Here is a 20578-nt window from a genome sequence, read left to right as displayed (position 1 = left end):
AAAGAGCATGCTTTCCTTCTCCATTTCAACAAGCACAGCACAAATATGAGCTGAGACTCATGTACCAAACAGGTTATGTGTCTGTAGTGCCTTGCCATGAGGATAACAGCTACATGTACTAAACCACTGGGAGGGAGCTTTGACAGCTGTGCTCCAAAAGTGGCAGCACTCCAACCAGACACAGGGCTCAGTAGAAATGCTCAGCACTGCTTACTGGGCAGCCAAAGGATGGGAGTGACACAGGTGACTGATTATTTTTTACAGCAACATTGTAACTTGCACAGGAATATTCAAAACACCCAGCTGAACTAAAACACACTTGTAGGAGGTAGTGTAGTGGATAGCAGCTTTGCCTTGGTTGGTTCCCTGCTCTCTGGTTCTAATATGGGCCAAGACAAGGTGGCTGGATAGTGTACTGTTGAAGGGCACCAGCTCTGACATAGTAGACCAGGGTTCAAATCTTGGCTATTCCTATTCAGTAAGCCAGGAGAAATTCAGTAAGGAGTTCTTAAGCAAGACTCCCGGCTAACACTGTTGTTGCCTACTCTGCGAACCCCTTGTGGCTGCAGTAGCTGGCAAGTGCTTTGAGTCCAACAGGAGAAAAGCACTAGTTGTGTGAGTTCCTCTGAGCACACTGGTTTCCTTCTAAAATGTACAGATAATTTGTCCTTGGTCTACCCCACGGACATACACGTATGCTCTGTTGTGGGACAGTTGGGGTGCATACATTTTGATTGGCCAGGCACTAGGGTGTGCTCAGTAGGCAGTACCAGTGTTAGGGAGTTTAGTCCAAGACTCTACTGAATAGGTGCTGGCTACACTATCCAGCCACTGCTGGCTTTAGTGACATGACTACATACAGTACACTGTAAGCTATTTAAATATATACAGTGGCTTGCAAAAGTATTCGGCCCCCTTGAAGTTTTCCACATTTAGTCAAATTACTGCCACAAACATGAATCAATTTTATTGGAATTCCACATGAAAGACCAATACAAAGTGGTGTACACGTGAGAAGTGGAACGAAAATCATACATGATTTCAAACATTTTTTTTACAAATAAATAACTGCAAAGTGGGGTGTGCATAATTATTCAGCCCCCTGAGTCAATACTTTGTATAACCACCTTTTGCTGCAATTACAGCTGCCAGTGTTTTAGGGTATGTCTCTACCAGCTTTGCACATCTAGAGACTGAAATCCTTGCCCATTCTTCTATTATTCTTTGCAAAACAGCTCCAGCTCAGTCAGATTAGATGGACAGCGTTTATTAACAGCAGTTTTCAGATCTTGCCACAGATTCTCGATTAGATTTAGATCTGGATTTTGACTGGGCCATTGTAACACTTGGATATGTTTTGTTTTAAACCACTCCATTGTTGCCCTGGCTTTATGTTTAGGGTCGTTGTCCTGCTGGAAGGTGAACCTCCACCCCAGTCTCAAGTCTTTTGCAGACTCCAAGAGGTTTTCTTCCAAGATTGCCCTGTATTTGGCTCCATCTATCTTCCCATCAACTCTGACCAGCTTCCCTGTCCCTGCTGAAGAGAAGCACCCCCAGAGCATGATGCTGCCACCACCATATTTGACAGTGGGGATGGTGTGTTCAGAGTAATACACAGTGTTAGTTTTCCGCTACACATAGCGTTTTGCATTTTGGTCAAAAAGTTCCATTTTGGTCTCATCTGACCAGAGAGCCTTCTTCCACATGTTTGCTGTGTCCCCCACATGGCTTGTGGCAAACTGCAAACTGGACTTCTTCTGTTAACAATGGCTTTCTTCTTGCCACTCTTCCATAAAGGCCAACTTTGTGCAGTGCACGACTAATAGTTGTCCTATGGACAGATTCCCCCACCTGAGCTGTAGATCTCTGCAGCTCGTCCAGAGTCACCATGGGCCTTTTGATTGTATTTCTGATCATCGCTCTGCTTGTTTGGCCTGTGAGTTTAGGTGGACGGCCTTGTCTTGGTAGGTTTACAGTTGTGCCATGCTCCTTCCATTTCTGAATGATCGCTTGAACATTGCTCCGTGGGATGTTCAAGGCTTTGGAAATCTTTTTGTAGCCAAAGCCTGCTTTAGATTTCTCAATAACCTTATCCCTGAGCTGTCTGGTGTGTTCTTTTGACGTCATGGTGTTGTTGCTCGCAATATTCTCTTAGACAACCTCTGAGGCCGTCACAGAGCAGCTGTATTTTTACTGACATTAGATTACACACAGGTGAACTCTATTTAGTCATTAGCACTCATCAGGCAATGTCTATGGGCAACTGACTGCACTCAGACCAAAAGGGGCTGAATAATTACGCGCACCCCACTTTGCAGTTATTTATTTGTAATAAATGTTTGGAATCATGTATGATTTTCATTCCACTTCTCACGTGTACAGCACTTTGTATTGGTCTTTCATGTGGAATTCCAATAAAATGGATTCATGTTTGTGGCAGTAATATGACAAAATGTGGAAACCGTCAAGGGGGCCGGATACTTTTGCAAGCCACTGTAATAATTATGTGTCTATTATCACAAATGAAATAAAGTGATTTTGTTATAACAAGATTATTATATTTTAACAATATACAAGGGTAATCCAAAGGTACCAGACATTTTCAAATAAGGAAAAATTGTATGTAATTTATTTTAGACACAGTTTTTTTCATCATTTTGCCAAATAATCACCAATAATTTTATTTAAAGGGAACCAGAGACGAAGGTAATGAAAAAAATGCAAAAGCTTTCATACATACCTGGGGCTTCCTCTAGCCCCAGAAGCCTGGATCGCTCCCAAACCGCCATCCTCCGCTGCATCTATCGCCTCTTCTGGGTAACGTCACTTCCGGCGGACACGGCCAATTTTCCCCATGCACAGGGGCTCCCGCCATATCCTTACGCATGCGCCTGCGTAGTATGGACGCACTGCTGTTGCGTCGACTGGCTCAACTGGCCGAAAGTACGGGACCCGGTACCGGCGGATAGAGGCAGCAGAGGACAGCGGCGTGGGAGCGATCCAGGCTTATGGGGCTGGAGGAAGCCCCAGGTATGTATAAAATCTTTTTTCCAACGTCCCTGGTTCTCTTTAAGCATTTTGTATATTTTTTTTACAATGTTATCAATAACTTTATTTTAGTAACATCTAGTAACATCAAACTCTCACCTATGGGTTTGAAGAATTGGGGGGGGGGGGGACATTTCATGTTAATGTTGCTAAACAAACAGTTACCAGGAATCTACAGTCCTGACAAACAGTGCAGGGAGAGAAGAGGTTAGCTTGACAAATGCAGGGTAAATTACACAGATATAATATTTTGCATGGCAGTCAAAAGAGAAATAGCTGCTACTTTCTGGATGACCCTTGTTTTTCTTTTCATTTTACCTTTTGTTGGCTTGAAAAATCACTTTTCCTGAGAGAGTTTCACCCTCTTTGGCAAAAAGTGGAGTCTGGAGAAGGCAACATAGTTGGTACCAGTGAGTTAATGGTTCTGTTGGTGCAGTGGAAAGCCACACTGTGACACTACAAGAATATACATGCATGAAAATTGAAATTGATATAGGGACAAATGGTAGCAAGTGTCATTTAGGTCTAGCTTTTTTTGAAACTTACAGTGATCCAACAAATGCCATGTCAAACCAAATTGCAAGACCATGAATCAGTCCGGACTGCGATATGTCAAAGAGAAATGGAATTTCTATTCTTAAGATAAAAAAACAAAAAGTGTAAAGTAAGATTTAATTGATCAGAATATATTATGTGACATAAAAATCAAAATAAAGACATTATTTTGTTGTTTGTGCTGATTGAAGATACCACACATATAAAGTGTGAGCATTCAGGATGGAAAGCTATTCAGTGAGTTATTTGACCCACTATTTATGTAGTTAGCAGTAGGGATGATCAATGAGATGCAAATAATGTTGAGTTGATGCAGGATGTTGCAAATTTTGTATACAAATGTATGCAGCCTGAAAATAAACCAATCAAATTTTGCCTCTGCAGGATTTGATTGGTTCATTTTTAATATGTAATATAATATATATTTGATTGGTTCATTTTCAGAATGTCATGAATAATCATGAATAGTTTGGTCTCACATTGAATCAGCCCCAATCTTGCTTTGAAATTATTGTGAAATCGTCAATTTTGCCACTCATGAACTGTGAAAAAAAAAATAAAGATGACAATTTTTATTGTACAGTATATTTTTTGATGACTCCTGCTTCTATTAACCCTGACATTTTATGACACAACCACACTGCATTCAACAGGGCCTAATTTTCCTGCTAGTCAGGCAGGGGTCATATTTGCTAGAGTCCCACATGTTTTCTACAAAATGTGCACCACCACGATCATCATTGAAGTCAATGGCCCGCTTGGGATTTGGATTTTTTTTGCATTCGTTCGTGTTCTATTTTTTACTGCATTTTTTACTGCATTTTAAATCATTCAGCTTTCTGCTTTTTACCACACGACACATACACATTCCCAGTTACATTGTATTTCACCACAATAAGGGAAATGGCGAACAATTTCGGCAAGTCATGAATGGGAGAATGCAATCGCAGAGCATCATAGATTCTGAATTTGCACTGAAAAATGCGGGAGTACCGGTAAGTGTGACCTCTACCTTAGTTTCAGAATTATATTGGCAGTTCCATAAAAACTGTATCACAAGATTCTTAAGAGCTGACCTGAAATTCAATGAAAATCTTGAAAAACTGCCAATGACAGTGACGTTTTGTTTTTGAATGTTAGGCTGACATCTGGTGTATGAGAGTAGCTATATACAGTAAATATGTCATACTTATAAAGAAAATCTGTGAAATTGTTTAGCCTGTAAAATGCATGTAGACCGTTTAGTAAGGTGACACGGATTAGAAAATGTACATTTGTGACGGAAACCATTGTAAAGTGGTATGTAGCTCTGCATGCCTTAGCATAACCCATAAAATAAAAAATTGCATGAATCCCATACTTTCAGTTCCCACTTCATCGCTCTCCCATCCAGAGCTGCTGCCAGATAAAATGTATTTTTGGGGAACAGCTGCCAAATTATGTGTGTGTTGAAGGAACCGCTGCTGCCAGATTATGTCTATTTTGGGGGAACCACTGCCATATTATCTGTATTTTGGAGGAACCTCTGCCAAATTAGGTGTATGTTTGGTGAAATGCTGTCAGATTACATGTATTTTTGCGGGAAACACGATGGTAGAGCTCAAATTTCCCTGGCAGACCTTTTACACCACTGCTAAGGTCATGTATATCTGGCCCCACTCATGACCACGCCAACATTCTGTTGCGTGGCCACGCCCATTTTTGGTTGTAAGCCGCGCCTGCCAGGCAATGAGCCCCTTTTGAGCCCCCAAAAAATCTGAAGTTGGAGCCGCCGTCTATAAAATTCACCTCTCTAAATGTAGGAAGCCTGTTCTGAAACTAACAAGCTTCCATTAAAAAGATGAGCACATGGGTCTTGTTTACATTAGATGCAGCAAGTCAAGGCTCTGTGATTACTTACCGTATATACGGTGCTGGAATACTTTGGTTTTAGCCTAGATTTCATCAACTAGGTAAAACCACTGTGCACAACATCAATGGCCTAATTCAACTGAAAGTAAGAGGAAACACTTAGGGCTCAAACCCACTTAGAAGCCTTTTCTAATTCCTTGTGATTTGAAAAAGCTCTTGCTAATGCAATGCTATGGGGGATTTTTATAAAATCAGATTGCTCAAGTGGGATCACACCCATGGCATTACATTAGCAAAAGATTTTCAAATCACAAAGCGCTCAGAAAAGCACTCCTAGTGGGTTCCAGGCTTTCTTAACCTTCCTGGCGGTAAGCCCGAACTGAGTTCGGGCTATGCCGCCGGAAGGCACCGCTCAGGCCCCCCTGGGCCGATTTGCATAATTTTTTTTTTGCTGCACGCAGCTAGCACTTTGCTAGCTGCGTGCAGTGCCCGATCGCCGCCGCTACCCGCCGATCCGCCGCAATTCCTCTCGCCGCGGCCGCCCCCCCCCCCAGACCCCGTGCGCTGCCTGGCCAATCAGTGCCAGGCAGCGCTATGGGGCAGATCGGAGTCCCCTCTGACGTCACGACGTCGATGACGTCGGTGACGTCATCCCGCCCGTCGCCATGGCGACGGGGGAAGCCCTCCAGGAGATCCCGTTCTTTGAACGGGATCTCCGGATCTCCGATCGCCGGCGGCGATCGGAGGGGCTGGGGGGATGCCGCTGAGCAGCGGCTATCATGTAGCGAGACTTTGTCTCGCTACATGAAAAAAAAAAAAAATTTAAAAAAAAAGATTTGCTGCCCCCTGGCGATTTTTTTGCAAACCGCCAGGAGGGTTTTAACTTACCTATCCTGTTGTTTTTACTGGATGTTATAACCCCATTTAATAACTTAACACTTTTCTTTGAACAGAAGCTATAGGCAAAGGTGCCCACTGCTCTTATTACTATATTTTAACCAATATCGTTGTCATCTTGGTCAATGCTCTATATAAACTAAAGCACTTTGAGTTATTTTGGGCACTGCAGCTCAGCTATAACACAGCTGATATTGACACTCAGTGAGTTATCAGCCATGAATGGTATCAGCATTCATCAATTAGAGAAGCAGCAGCTAACAAGATATCAGCGCCCAGTGCTTAGATAATTTCTATAACCATCAGCGGTCCCCTCCATTTTAGGCTACATCAGACACATTCCTAAAATACATAGTGCCGTTTACAGCAGATCTTGTAAGTTACAGTAATAATGTCAGGGACACTAACTCTTTGAGTTATAATACATTATGATAGCAGCAATGGTAGTCCCTCACCCCTTGGCTACACTATGCCATATAAGGGTGAAGGCCCGCCCCTTTGCAGTATAACACCCTGGTGTTTTTTCTGGAGGCTGGGTTACCTCCTCCACAGCCCAACCTCCAGCTCTGTAGCCCGCCCCCAGCACTGTGGCCGCGGTGTAATCACGGGAGATTGCTCTTTGAGGAGAGAGGAAATCTCTGTTGTAGCATGGCTGGGGTTGGTGGCTACAATGGCCGTTATATTATAACCCATAGAGTTTGTGTCCCTGACACTAATGGTAGCTTATGCTGGAGGTCTTCTTTAAGTGCCCATGTAGAAATAATGAAAAATGTTCAACTTTTATGTGAAAACTTGATACGGGCATCCAAAGCCAGTAAATTATTAAGACAGTACTTGATTGCAGGTTTTTAGATTTTAGCTGTAGGTAGGGTTCAAGGTTGAGACCAGGCTTCCGCAACTCAAAAAGGTTGCACTTGAAGCCGGTCTAAAGGTGGCCATACACTCGTTAGATTAGCAGCAGATAGATCATCAGATAGATTTTCTGATCTATCTGATGTGTTTAGGAACATTTTTTACTAGGAACAGATTTCCAATAGATTTCAGTATGAAAATTATTGAAAATCGATCTGATGGCATTTTTTTGCCATCGGATTTCCATTAGGTCCAATGCAAATTGATAAGCAATCTCATCAGATCGACCTAGATTTTCCAGCATGTCAGATCGATTGAAATCAATCGATCAATCGATCGATCAGCCGCTAATCGGCTGAGTGTATAGGCCCCTTTACAGTAGGAACACACTAGGCAGAATCGCATATACGTTTTCCACTATGTGCTATGGGAAAACTCATGAAATTCTGCCTAGTGTGATCTTTCCCTAAGTCAGTTGACCACTACTGAAGACAGTCTTGAGTGGTGGAGAGAATGAAACTTTTTGCTGGTACAGCTCATCATTGTAAAACATAATGGATGCTGGGACTAGATAAATGCTGAATGTAATTTTATAAACACTTTACTGATTAAAATGGTTCTTTGTTTTAACAGGAACTGGAAGCTTCCTTACTTTTGATTCATCCTAAAAGATGTTACACAGTTTGGAACCGCTGATAGTGAAGCTCAATTATTGATTTGACTGGTATTTGTGAAATTAAGGAAATTTTAAAAAACCTCATATGAACTGCTTTCCTTTGGATGGTTTCTGTAAGTAAATACAGTTTTGTAACATATCATACCTGTAAATATCTTCTTCTTCTTTACCACCATAAAATTGACAGTATATTTAACTGTTCTTGCCATCAGAATTCTTATATCGAAAGTATCCTAGAAGACATATATGTAGTATGCTTTGTACACATAACATTCCTTTAACGACACTTTACATTTCCAACTGCAATTCAGAAACGGAATCTTCTATTTTTACTGCAATAAACACTTACAACAATTGGTTGCCTGAAGTATTCATCAATTGCTGCCCTGTGGAGACTGGTAACATTGACTCCATAAAAGCTCTGCTGATGCCTGCATGTTACAATGCAAAAGTTACACTGGTTCATGAGAATATTCATATTTTTATGATAGAAATATATAACAATAGTTCTTTGGTTATGTTAATTTCCTGTGCCAAAAAGGTGCTATGTGTTTTCTGCCAGAGATCAGGGTAAAAATACAGGGATGTCTCTTGTTTTCTTTAAGTGAAAAAAAGGACTGCATGTAATACCCCCTCCCATTGGGTGTGGGGTCAATAATTAAAGGTAAGAATTATTGTTTATTAAGAATAAACTTTATTTTTAAATTGTTAATGTGTTTATTTACTTTTTGCTTTTAACTCTTTGTGGGAATGGGTAGGGGTATTACTGTATTCTAATACCCATTTCACATAGAGTAAAGGACACCTGGGAGCCCCCTTGATGTTTAAGGGGGCTTTCAGATTCCCCTATACGTCACTCCCCACCTCCTCCTGGACACCACAGATGGGGGTACGTCTCTTGTTTATAACCTTGGTCAAGAGCATTATGCGGAGGGGGGGGGGGGGGGCTTGGCCGATTCCTCTCTGCAGGGTTTCCACCAATCTTATGGCACGTGAGGGCTGGTATCACTGAATGGGAAGAGCCCCTCACGGATGGGTTCTGAATGCACCTGGGAAAATCCAGCCTCTGAGGGGACAACTGATGCTGTAGAGGTTTAAAAAAACACGTTTTCCCCACCAAAGTTTTAAAATAGATTTTCTCAAACTACATGGTCTATTTAAAAAAAGATGTTCTAATGAGCCTGACATATGTAGCAAATTTGGTGATTATTGCATGTTTAGAGGTTTCAAAAAAAAGGCCAAAAAATGTTTCAATGGGACACTGCTCCTGTTTAAAGAGGTGTTTTCCTTCCTTAAATCTATTTTCTCTTAAATAACTACAAAGTACTTTCATATTTTTTGGGTATGTTCCATCTGACATATGTAGCCCTGACATATGTAGCACATTTGGTGTTGAGAGCATATATACATAGTTACGCAGTTAGTTGGGATGAAAAAAGACATCCATCCATTGAGTTCAACCATATGAAAGCTGTTTAATTGACCCAAAAAGTTGGCACATTAGAGCTTGATGCAAAATTTGCCTCAAATTATTTATGAAAATCCAGTAAACTTGTTAAAAATTCACTACCTGGGAACAACCTAGGTTATGGCCAGTGCAGTGATTATAATGTTTTCTGTTAAAACCCAGCTTATTCCTAGTAACCACACCTATATTTTTTCACCTCTAAGCTCTAATGGTTTGAGGCTTCTTCTGACCTATGTAAGCAAACATGTTGGACTTCTCAGTGCTGTTTCTTTGCCACCGATTGTCACTGCAGTGCTGTGGATATGTTCTGTCCTTACTCATCATGCAAGTAGTTATTAGGTAGTGTGACCTAGGTCTGGTTATCAGTTGTGCCATAAGGAACTGGCATCGATTAAGTCAATAATCCATGTAATGACATCTTTTAATTGTCTGTAACTGTTATGTTCATATCAACAGCTGAGCTCTATTTCTCCATAGCCTTCACTAATAAACCGTATACTGCACAGCTTTCTTAGAATTCATAGTCTAAACTTTTATTTTTAAAGGAAACCTGAAGTTAGAGCAAAGTGGAGGCTGATACATTTATATAATATTAAAGGACTCCCGAGGTGAAAAAGAAAAGCAATATTTACTTACCTGGGGCTTCTTCCAGCCCCTAGAAGTATTTTGGGTGCCTTGCCGCATCTCAGGTGCTTCCCGCTGTCCTGATGGCCGCCTGTAAAGCTTGCCGACCCATCAGCAGGTCAGGGCTTCTGCGCATGCTCGCAGTAGTGAACACCTGATGATGCGGCCGCATGCGCAAAAGAACCGACCCATATACAGGCGGCCAGTTGGACAGCAAGGAGCACCGGAGCTGCGATGAGGGGCCCAGAAGACTTTTCAGGGCTGGACGAAGCCTTAGGTAAGTAAAAAATTCTCTTTTTCACCTTGGGAGTCCTTTAACCTCCCTGGCAGTTAATTTTTTTTGCCAAATAGGCAAAAATCCTTTTTTTTTTAAATTTTTTTTTTGTTTTATGTAAAGCTACCAGAGTGGTAGCTACATGAAACACCACTAGAGGGCGCATGTGTCCCTCTAGTGCGATCGTCGCCGGCATCAATAGCAAACAGGGGAACGCGTATATAAAGCGCTCCCCTGTTTGGCTTCTCCTGTCGCCATGGCGACGATCGGAATGACGTCATGGACGTCAGCCGACGTCCTGATGTCAGACGCCTCCGATCCAGCCCATAGCGCTGCCCGGAACTCATTGGTCCGGGCAGCGCAGGGCTCTGGTGGGGGGGGCCCTCTTCTGCCGCTGCTTGCGGGCGAACGCCGCAGAGCGGCGGCGATCAAGCTGTACGGCGGCTAGCAAAGTGCTAGCTGCGCGTACAGCACTTTAAATGGCCCAAATCGCCCCACCAGGGGCTGAGATATCTTCCTGCGCGGCATAGCCCGAGCTCAGCTCGGGCTTACCGCCAGGAAGGTTGAACAATACCAGTTGCCTGGCAGCCTGGCAGTCCTGTAGATTCTCTGCCTTTAATACTTTTAGCCACTGACCTGAACAAGCATGCCGATCAGATGGTTCTGACAAAATCTGACTAGAGCCACATTCTTGTTTCAGGTTTGTGATTTACACACTACTGATGCCAAAATGATCAGCAGGATTATCAGGCTACTGGTATTGTTAAAGAGGCAGAAAATATGGCACTCCCCATGTGTTTCTCACTTCAGGTGTACTTTAAGCAATTTTTTTTTTATGTTACAGAAGATCAGTTTCCTACCTCTCAAATGAATACTCCAATTAGATAACAATACTGTGCATTCATTCAGGTTGAAGTATTGTCTACATTCCATGTTGTGCACAGGAGTTTATTCCTCGAGCACAATGGTTAAGCTTCCACATGAGAAGTGGAATTTCTAAATCATTCTAGGAGGCACATTTTTAATTACTGTGGTTGAAGTATGGCCATAGATAGGCCCTGTAGGGTTCATTGATACTGGAATCATTGGAATCTGTTATCAGTAAAAAAATTTCACTGCCAATTCTTATAAAAATATATTACATCAAGGTGGAAGTATTATTAAAGCCATACCAAAATTTAGCTCTGGAATAATGCTCTGTGTAGAGATGCTCATCTGTAAAAGGCGCCAGGTAGATATCACTGAAAGCAGGAAACATCAAACCTGGAATGTGAGGTAAATAGTGTTGTACAATGAACAAGACAGAACAATGGTATGCAAGCTAATGGAACAGTGAATGATAAAATAGATGTGAAGAATACAGCATCCCTACAGACTTTCTGTGAATAGAAAAAAACCTCAGGTAGGTTGTAACAACTATTTCCAGTTGTGCTTAACATACAGTAGTTTCACAACATAAAGATTCACCACTTTGCATCCTGCCCTATTTTTCCCTTAAAGTGGACTCAAATTAAAAATACAAGATTTCAGAAATAAAATCTATTTTCTAGATTATAATAATAAATAGCAGCCTTTTTTCAGCTGCATGATGACAAATCTAAAATATTTTACATTTATTGGAGTAACCCCTCCCTTCCTTTCAAATTGCCGGGACAAAATCCGGCAAATTGGTGTAGTAGATGGTGTCCGGCAATGGAGGAATTGCTAATGGCTGCCCCCAGTATAACCCTAGTTATGAAAAGAGAAAGGTGAAAAGCATGCACTGAAATGCTCATAGGCTTGAAGGAGTGTTTATCTTTGTATTTGTCAGAGTGGTGCAACTAAATATTTTTAATAAAAAAAAAATGTTTGGTTTGGGTCCGCTTTAACTACCAGAGCAGTTTTGAAGTTTTAGCTGTGCCCCTGTTTAATCAGCAATGAAGTTTTCACCAAGTATGACACCTTAGTGCAGGGCAGCCATCAGGGGGGGACAACTGACACTGCAGTGAGGGGCCCAGAGCTTCTGGGGGCCCTGGGCACCCCAATGCGCTGGAAGGGCCTCATGTGCTGGCTGTGGGCTTGTGGCTCACTAACCAGCACACCGCGTTCCAGCACTGAGAGAAGAGTGACATCAGCACTTGAACGTGGGGAGCAGATGAGTGAGCCCGCTACAGCGGACTTTCTATACTGGGGCATCACCTATATCTGCCTACAGGCTACCTATACTGGGCCACCACCTATACCTGGCTACTTATCCTGGGGCTGAAACCACCTATACTGGGATACCACGTATTCCTGACTACCTATACTGGGGTACCATCTATACTTGGCTAGTTATACTGTGACGCACATAGCTTGCTACCTATACTGAGGGCACCTGTACCTGGCTAACCTATACTGGTGCACCACTAATACCAGGCTACCTATACTGGGGGCAACAATACCAGGCTACCTATACCACGGCATCATCTATAGTTGAATACATATACTGGGGGCACCTGTATCTTGCTTGCTGGCCTATACTGGGGCACCACCTATAGCTGGCTACTTATACTGGGGGAACCTTTACCTGGCTACCTATACTGGGGGCACCTATATCTGGCTAGGGCAGGGGGACGAGCTGAGACAGAAGGGGACAAAACGTAACACAGGGGGATAAAAGAGGAACAGGAGGGACAGAGGCGGACAAAAGAGGCACAGGGAGAAAAGAGATGAGACGGGAACATGAGGTCTCACAGAGGGACACAAAAGAGACACAAACTGAGGTGAGACAAAAGAGGCACAGGGAGAAAAGAGGGGGACAAAAGAGAATGGATAAAGGATAAGACCGGACCGACAAGTCCCTATCTCATTTATTAACTGGGGACTACCTGTATTTTGCTAGTATTTGGCTCCACACACAACATGGCATGGTCACGCCCACTTTTTGCAGCATCACACTGTGCATGCCGCTTTCTTCACTGTCGGAGCCATGCACTTTTTTCGCCGCAGTGCACTTCTCGCACGAACAGGGGGGGTGGGGTAGCTACGGGGTGGGCATAGCAACCATTGAGTGGGCCCAGGGAGGGAGGGGCCCAGGCCTGATGATGTGTGAGGGGCCCCAAAATTTATCATGGCGGCCCTGCCTTATTATTATTATTTATTGTATTTATAAAGCGCCAACATATTACGCAGCGCTGAGTCCGTAATGTCTGTAGGTGTAATTTTACTATTTGGCCACAAGATGTAATGCGTGGCTGTGTTACTTCAGAAGTGACGTAGGCATCTCATTGATGCCAGTGATCACGGGGACCTAGAGGGGAGATGAATGAATGGGAACAAAGTTACCATTCATTAATCTAACGATCGGCAGCAGGAGTGGTGGGAATGATTCCTTAGTGATATATACATCGTGTTTTTTGGGACAAACTAGACTTTATTTGGGTGCTTTAGTTCCTCAGCAATTATTTAATTTTCTATGCATTTTAAAGGGAACAAGAAGATGAAATGGAAACAAAATGGACCAGAGCTGTTTTGACATTTTAACCATTTAACCACTTCAGCCTGCAGGTTGTTTTCACCTTATGGATGAGAAGAATTTTCACATTTCAGCGCTTCTCCCTTTCATTTCCCAATAACTTTATCACTACTTATCACAACTAAATTATGTATACTTTGGTTTTTTTTTACCACCAATTTAGTCTTTTTTTTGGGTGGTACATTATGCTCAGTATTATTTTATTCTAAATGCATATATGCTAAATGCATTTTAATGGGAATAATAAGGAAAATTTGAAAAAAAAATCACTATTTCTCAGTTCTCAGCCATTATAGTTTTAAAACAAAACGTAAAACTGGATAAAATCCACACATTTTATTTTTTTGTCCCGGTTATTGCAATATTTAAATTATATCCCTAGTACAATGCATAGTTACAATATTTAGTTTTACATCCATCACTAATCACAAGCCCATTATTTAATAATAATAATATACCCTCTTGACATACATATTAAAACAATGTTTTAGTCCCTAATGTCTGTAGGTGTAATTTTACTATTTGGCCACAAGATGTAATGCGTGGCTGTGTTACTTCGGAAGTGACGTAGGCATCTCATTGATGCCAGTGATCACGGGGACCTTGAGGGGAGATGAATGAATGGGAACAAAGTTACCATTTATTAATCTAACGATCGGCAGCAATAGTGGTGGGAATGAGCGGGAGGGAGCGTGGTGGCACCATTTAAGAATGATCACTGTTTGGGAACAAAAACAGTGATCATTCTCGCCGGACATGCATGGATTGGCTCAGGGGACTTCTGTCCCCTGCCACCAATCCCCCCTGTCACCGAGACCATCGCTTACGCCCACATGATCGTGTGCGCAGCCCCGCAAACTGCATGGACGTGAGTCTCACATCTCTGCAGCTGCAGCAGCACCAGCCGTGGACGTGAGACTCACTATTTATTCATTTTAGTGAGAGAAATAAGAAAAAAAAACACTAATTCTCAGTTTTCACTCGTTACAGCTTAAAAATGAATAGTGATACTGTAGATAAATAGTACCCCCCCTCCAAAATAGGGCTACCGTAGATTAATAAAAACCTCCACATTTTATTTGACTATGTCTCCTGTTTATCACAAAATTGAATGCGTATAGCCAGATGTGCCTCTTGACATAAATATTTAAAAAGTTCAGTCCCTAAGGTAACTATTTATGTTTTTTTTTTAATTGTATTTTTTTTTTATTTTAATTACAAAAAAAAATAAAAAATTGGGGAGTGTGGGAGGTAATGAGTTAATTTATTGTGTAAATGTAATGTTTGTATATGTAAAATGCTTTTAGGGTGTAGTTTACTATTTGGCCACAAGATGGCCACAGTGTGTTTGTTTACATGCGACCTGTAAGCGTCCGGAAGGACGCTTACAGGAAGCAGTAGGAGGCTGGGAGACTCACAATGATCTCGCTGTTTCTGAAAGAAGCAGCAGATCATTGCGGGGGCTTAGATCAACGAACGGGAATGGATTTTCCCGTTCATTGATCTCCGGGTGCGCGCGCACGAGCGGCGGGAGCGCGGACAGCGGCGGTAGCGCGGAAGGTACGGATTTCTCCGTCCCTGGTTTTTTAGGAGGGAAAAAAGGGGCGGAGAAATCCGTACGCGTGGGGGTAAAGTGGTTAAGAATACAAAATCATTGTTTACGTGATTTAGGTTTCAGTCAAAATAGGACTCTAGATTAGTGTAGATTGTATTATGCAAATTAAATTACTACATAGTGCCCAATCAACAAAATATTCCCTTCTTCTTCTTCTAGTTGGTTATGGGTTATGGCGGGTCGGTGTGGGTACAGAGTAATTTATGCTGGATGTGAGTAATTACTACTACAGTGGTTTTGTAACAACCAAATACAGCTTGGGGTGACCAAAAACCACTAGGAAAGTAAAGGAGACTAAAAGATACAGAAAATCCTGCCTACTAAAAAGCAACCCAGTGTAATTTGCCTTCTCAAAACAGAAGGTATTTCCGATAATTCAACTTTAAAGGGTCACTTAAGTCACAAAAAGAGGAGTTTTACTCACCTGGGGCCTCCCTCAGCCCCCTGCAGCTGTCCGGTGCCCACGCAGCCTCGTTCTGATCCTCCTGTCCCTGCCGGCAGCTACTTCCGTTTCGGCGACAGGTGCCGACAGGCTGGGAACGTGAGTGATTCTGGCCACAATAGCACCCTCTATACTGCTATTGTGGCAAGGAAGGACACAATAACAGTATAGAGGGTGCTATTGTGGCCAGGAACACGAAGAATCACTGGCGTTCCCAGCCTGTTGTCGCCGATCGCCGAAACCGGAAGTAGCTGCCGGCGGGGACAGGAAGATCAGAGCAAGGCTGCGAGGGCATCGGACAGGTGCAGGGGGCTGAGGGAAGCCCCAGGTGAGTAAAACTCATTTTTTGTGTGACTTAAGTGTCCCTTTAAATAAGCAACTGTGGTTACCCACAATGCATCACTACTGAATATCCAAATTATCACTTTATACCCCTGTACACCCAGAAACACTGGTGTATAGCAAGCATATAGCTTAAAAATTTTACAGAGCCACACCAACCCAACATGCAGACAGCCAGTTTTGGACTGTTGATCTTCCTCAGTGCTTGTCAGGCATTGAAATGGCTCTATGGGATAGGGCTTGGGCCAGTACAACAGAATTCCCAAGCAGCTCGGGGTGACCCAAAACCACTAGGAAAGTATAGGGGACTAAAAGAGACCAAAAAGCCCTCCTACTATGCAATGCTTAGTGTAATTTGCCTTCTTAGGTACTTTAATGGATGCTTTGAATATACTGTATACTGTATCTGATTGCTGCTGTGTTTTTATTTTGCTGTGAGACTGCACTAAACACATCCAATGCCAGCAGACCAGGGGTGTATCTTAAATAAGCCAGGCCTACCAGCAAATTTTGTCAGGCTGCATTTCCAAGCTGCATCAATTTACAAACAGACAATTAGCATAACATTTGCATGAAGGGAAAATTATTAGCATCTCATTGACCAGCATCCAAGCCCCCTTTTTAAATGAAAATATAGCATTTGCAAGCCCCCCAAGTGTCCCGGATCCTGCGGGACTGTTTGATTGTGTGGGGTACCCCCCAATGTCCCGGCCAGCGGGGCAAAGAGGGGGAAAAAATGATTGAGGCGCCAGCCGGGCCGATGTGGGATTCGAGTCTGGCATCACATACATTTCTCCCTCCCTCGCTCGGAATGTGACTCCCTGTGTCCCCCCTGTTTGCAGAGGAAAGTGTGCGCAGCGCAGTGGGCTGTCATCTTACCATTGATCCACGCGTACCGGCATCTGGCTTCACTCTGCTTCATGTGACGTCACAGGAAGCAGAGTGAATGAAGTCGGCTGCCAGTACGCGTGGATCAATGGTAAGATGACGGCCCACTGTGCACGCTTTACTCTGCTAAAGGGGGGGGGTGGGGGCAGGGGGGCACATACACAGTGAGGCAGGGAGGAATGATACAGAGGAAGGCCCGCATAACTTGATCATTTTTATGATATGCGTGGCTAAGGGGTGTGGCTAGAGGTGTGGCCTAAGTGTCCCGCTTACAGATTTGAAAATGTTGGGAGGTATGCACTTGCATAACTACTTCTTGTTCAGATTTGGGGATACATTGCTCATTTGCTAAGCTTTTACATACTGATGTACTTACAACATGAAAAAAAATAAAAAAATAAAGCAATACCTCAATACATTTTGCAAGAGGACTAGATTCCACTGCATACACCTTCCTGGCCCCAGCTTGTACTGCAAAAAATGAGAGGATTCCTGTTCCACAGCCAACATCCAATACAACCTAAAGTAGAAAGAAGTAGGAGCTTATAACATTGCTGTACAAGTAATGTATGTTTGTACTTTATGCTATATTATATACAGTATACTGTGTTGAATAGATTGTTCGGCAATTGAAGAAGTATTAAAGGGGAACTTCAGCCTAAACAAACATACTGTCATTAAGTTACATTAGTTATGTTAATTAGAATAGATAGGTAATATAATTTTTTACCCACCCTGTTTTAAAAGAACAGGCAAATGTTTGTGATTCATGGGGGCTGCCATCTTTGTCATGGGGGCAGACATCTTTTTGGTTGAAAGGAGGTGACAAGGAGCAGGAGATACAGTTCCAACTGTCCTGTGTCCTGATAACCCCTCCCAGCTGCACACGCTAGGCTTCAAATGTCAAATTCAAAATGTAAAAAAAAAAAAAAATTGCACCAAAACAGCAGAACGAGAACAACAACATCAGAAATCACATCATGCTTTGCACAGCATCAGGGGAAAAAAGCCCGGGCAGTTTTCTTCTGTGCAGCTAAAAATGAGGCTTGGGTAGGAGAAACAAAGTTCTGATGCTGTGAAACTGTTAAAGAAACACAAAGCCTTTTCAGTGCTGCTGAGTCAATTTTTAGTCTGGAGGTTCACTTTAACATTAGTACAGCAAGTTGATTTTTACTGCAGATCCTTGATGTCTTGAGGCACTGTACAAGTTTAATTTACTAATAATATACTTCAGACTGTTCACTTATACTCTCTCTATTGTAAAGTGTAAGAGAGTATATAGACGTTATCTCTTACCTTGTAATCTAAAAAAAAAAAAACTTTAGTTAAAAAATTATCATTATATACTCCCATATTGTTAAGTGGTAAAGTGGTTTTCAACCCTTACTAATTACCCAAAACTGTATTCAGTCAGCAGTAAATAAACAATATCACACACTGCAGAATGGGAGCCTCTCATATACAGTAAAGTTTATTGAATGGGAATTGGGGTTCCACTGAAAATAGTGATGTTGTTTAGTGAGTTCTCCTTTTTATCAAGTGGAGCTCACTTGAACACTGTAACTTGGCAGTAGCTTTCTAGGAATACATGGCAGTTCCTTCAGGTAAGATGTTAAGACCCAGGAAAGGGATGCTCCTAAATATGGACTAAATTATAGGCTCCTCTTATGTAAAGTTTAGTAACTTGGCTACTCTGAGGTGCTGTTTTAATGGTGATTTTAAGTCTATAATCATCGCAGGGTTTAACAACTTATCCTTCTGGACAGAGACAATGTCTACATCTACGAAAGAAGAGAATACCCTTATAAAGCCTTTCCTTTGAGTCTCATCATATTCATTCAGGACATGGTGTTCTGATTAAGAGCAGGTAAATTCTCCAAATTCATTCTCAGAATCTGGTAGTAGTTTAACTTTGGAGCAGAGAAATTATTGCTCCTTTCTTTAGAGAAGGTAAAGGGTTGCAATGAAAACACAATAAGCAGGCACTTTTAAAACCTCCGAAGAGACATCAGTCTGGCATACATCATGGAACTCCTGGACAGACCTAACATCTATGCTAGGATCCTCTTCCTTGACTTTAGTTCGGCCTTTAATACCATCTGCCCCGACACCCTGCACGATAACCTGCACGATAACCTTGCACAACTTGGTCTTCCACAACTCGAACTTCCAGCACAGGTGCCCCACAAGTATGTATCCTGTCCCCATACCTGTTCTCCTTGTACACGAACAGCTGTACCTCATCTACCAACTCTGTTATGGTTATCAAATTTGCAGACAACACCACCATCCTTGGCCTCATTGGCAGGGATGTAGAGCAAGTATACCCAAACGAGATTGAGCTCATATGCAATTGGTACAAAGATAATAAGCTTGTACTTAATGCAGTAAAAACAGTTGATTTGGTTGTGGACTTCAGAAAGCACCTTCCCATACTCAACCTGGTCTCCATCGAGGGCAATGACATCTCCAGAGTGTCTAGCTTTCGGTTCTTAGGCACCACAATCATCAATGATTTGTGGTGGGCGGAGAACTCCACCAAAACCCAGAAGAAGGTTCAGAAAGGTTGGTCCTCCTGAGACAACTGAGGAAGTTTGGAATCCCACGGGAACTGTTGACTTGCTTCTACACTGCCACCAACGAGTCTATCCCCTACTTCTTTATTGATGTCTGTTACACAGGCACAACTGTAAGCGCGACAGGCTCAAACTTCAGAGTCATCAACACTGCAGAGAGGATCATCGGATCACCCCTGCCATCACTGGACCTCCTACACATCTCAAGATCGAAGCCAGCGCAAACAGAATATTGATTGACCCATCCCACTCCGGCAGGCGCTACTTCAACCGTCTCCCTTCAGGCTGCTGCTTCACAACCCTCTCCATCTAGGCTGATGTCTAAATAAATATTTCTTTAAAAAAAACAACATCCCAGGAGTGATCACAGCCCACCAAAATAAAGCTCTGTTGGTGGGCAGAAAAGGGGGGGGGGAATCACTTGTGTGCTGAGTTGTGCGGCCCTGCAGCGAGGCCTTAAAGCTGCAGCTGTTTTGTAAAAAATAGCCTGGTCACTGGGATGTTAGTGGTGTTAACTTAAGTGGTTAATACATCCAAAATAGCCTGGATTTATTTAATAAAATGTTTTAAGTTGGTGCATGGTGTGACTGTGATCATACAAGCATTAATTCTGTGCTTTGCAAACTCAAGCTTTTGGTAAATCTTAGTTTAAGAAAAAAAAAGAAGAAACTGTAAAACATAACTATATATATTTATCTTATTATAAAAATATATTAAAATCTTACCTTATTGTTGAAGTCTACATGATTTTGCAATATTGCTTTGTGATATGTACTTGTTTTTATATAATCCTGCACCATATTCTGCTGTTGTGATAGGCAGCTTAAAAACTAAAACAACAAAAATAAACAACCAGTCAATGAATAAAAGGACATATAATACATTTATAAAACAAACTTAATTGATACAACTGTATTATATTATTGGAAAACAGATACAACTGTTTTCTTGCATTATAGTTTTATAATAACTGT

At 42.2% G+C, this 20578-nt stretch overlaps 1 pseudogene; it reads right to left on the bottom strand.

Annotated features, from left to right (window-relative positions):
* LOC137521724 (histone-arginine methyltransferase CARM1-like) overlaps positions 1–20578 on the bottom strand; it is a 58911-nt pseudogene that overhangs the window by 10631 nt on the left and 27702 nt on the right.

Source organism: Hyperolius riggenbachi, chromosome 1, assembly GCF_040937935.1.
Source record: "Hyperolius riggenbachi isolate aHypRig1 chromosome 1, aHypRig1.pri, whole genome shotgun sequence".
NCBI classification, from domain to species: Eukaryota; Metazoa; Chordata; class Amphibia; order Anura; family Hyperoliidae; genus Hyperolius; species Hyperolius riggenbachi.
This window is presented reverse-complemented; position numbering and strand designations above follow the sequence as displayed.